This window comes from Vombatus ursinus, unplaced genomic scaffold, assembly GCF_900497805.2.
Source record: "Vombatus ursinus unplaced genomic scaffold, bare-nosed wombat genome assembly UNPS02014924.1, whole genome shotgun sequence".
In the NCBI taxonomy this organism is placed as follows: domain Eukaryota; kingdom Metazoa; phylum Chordata; class Mammalia; order Diprotodontia; family Vombatidae; genus Vombatus; species Vombatus ursinus.
The window spans coordinates 7,218,755-7,220,957 of NW_020954702.1; the positions used below are offsets into that span (position 1 = coordinate 7,218,755).

General features: G+C 37.7%; 1 pseudogene; it reads left to right on the forward strand.

Moving 5' to 3' along the window:
• The first annotated feature begins 309 nt into the window (after nt 1-309).
• Nucleotides 310-2,203, forward strand: part of LOC114029284 — a 69,436-nt pseudogene continuing 67,542 nt past the window's right edge.

Genomic DNA, 2,203 nt, shown 5'->3' on the forward strand with positions numbered 1-2,203 from the left:
TGTACAATGAGCTGGAGAAGGGAATGGCAAACCACTCCAGTATCTTTGCCAAAAACAACAACAACAACAACAATGACAAAACCAAAATGGGGTAAGGAAGAGTCTAATACAACTGAAATGACTGAAAAACAAAAATAAAAAACAGATTGTGGGGGTTTGTTTCCTTATCCAGCATGTCACTCTTTACCATTTGTGAGGTCTGGAATTCCCCTGCTGGGGAACCCTGTTCGTCCCCCATAACCACGGGGTGTTATTTTTATACCAAAGGAAGAGGCCACCAGAGCTCTAGATTGATTATAGGTAGTAGTTTAATCAATCATCATGAATACTCACAAATGGGCAATCTTCTCTCTGGGGCGGCAGCCAGACAGTTCTGTGGATCCCCGCTAAACAATTCCAAAATCCCCCTGGTAATTCTAGAAAACTGATAAAAGCAGGAAGACCTAGAGAGTGCATCACTACTGATTGATGGATATTTTTGGTTTTCTTCTTAGGTAGGGAGTTAAGTTATGTTTTCTGGTGAGTACAGAATAATCTTGTATTATTTAAATTTCCTTTCCTTTATATTTGAAAATCTCTCTTCTGGTCACTTGGAAAATTTGTTATTTCTCAATTGCATTGTTCTATTTACCCACTATGTGTTTTGGTGTTTGCAACTTTGATTTCTTATTTTTATTTTTCTAGAAGTGACCTGTTAATTCTTTCAATTGGCACTTTGTTTTCTATATTCAGAAGTTCTGAGAAGTTTTCTTGTTTGATTGTGTTCAGGTTTTTTAACTTGTTATGTTCTTCTGGGAAACTCATAATCTTTGAGATATCTCTATCATCCTGTCTTTGAGATCAATATTTTCTCAATTCCATTTTTAAATGGAGAACATGCTTTCTTTTAATGATATTGTTTTTGCTTCTCTTCTTCTAGATTGTTCTTCACATCCATGTATTGTATTCCCAATAAGTTGTCTTCACTTTTGTTTCTTTAGTAAAACTTACCACCATGGATTCAAAATTTTACTCTCTGTCAATTATTTCTGCTGTGTGGGCCATAAATTGTACTTTTGTAATTTCTATTTCTCTTTTAAACCATTCAGGAACAAAGTGTTGTGTTCCATGATCTCTTCCAAATCCACAAGGTCCTCTCCCTCATCAGGTATTGAACAATTTTCTATTATTTTCAGTATGTGTTAATAGATAATCTGAACTCTTTTACTACATCTGGAGGCCATAATTCCTTCTGCTGTTAATGTCCTCTCTATTGCTTTACCTGCTTATATTCAAAGTCTTTGAATTTTCTTTTTCTGAAATTTTTTGTAGTTTTAGGGGTTCCCATTCCTTGTTTTCCCCTATTGATCATTTCCTTCTCCTTCTCCTATGATGAGAGTTTCTGTAGAGACTGGATTTCAAAATGTCTCAGCCTCCTCCCATGCTGGGCAATTTATGTAGTTCAGCAGCCTAGATGCATGGCCATAGTTCTACACACACACACACACACACACACACACACACACACACACTCACACACACACACATCCTGGCTTGTTCCCTCTGTTTCTCAGTTCTCTGGCCCAGCAGCACAGAGAACTGACATGTTGGGAAGATAGGGGTGGGAGGGGCATAGATTTGAATTGTTACCAGTGTAAGTGTGTTTTCTTCAGTTCTCTCTGTTCCTTAACTCTTTCTGAGCTCTGTTGTCATTCAGAATGCTGCCACACAGCCGTCAGAGCCTAAACAAATTTATACAACTTAGAGTTTGGATTTCTATGCCACTGGGAGGAAGAGTGTGGGTGGATGGGCAAGATAAGATCTGAAATTGAGTTCTATTGTAAACTGTGCATTGACTTATGCAGCCTTGTGGTAGGAAGCATAAACAATGGAAGATGGTGTGCTGAGTGTTTGCTACTTAAGGATTAGGGAATATTGACTTTCTCTGCTGTTAGTTCATAATTTTTTAAATTAACTTTGTTCTGATTTTTGGTATCCTAAATAATGGAGATAGATGAAATTTCTTTACCTCTGGTGCATAAGTCATCCCTGAATTGTTATACTGGGGTTTAAGTATAAATGACCCAATACTTTGGGGGGTTTTGTTTTTCTCTTCCTTCCTCCCTTCCTTCCTCCCTTCCTTCCTCCCTCCCTCCCTCCCTCCCTTCCTTTCTTTCTTTCTTCCTTTCTTTCTTTCTTTCTTTCTTTCTTTCTTTCTTTCTTT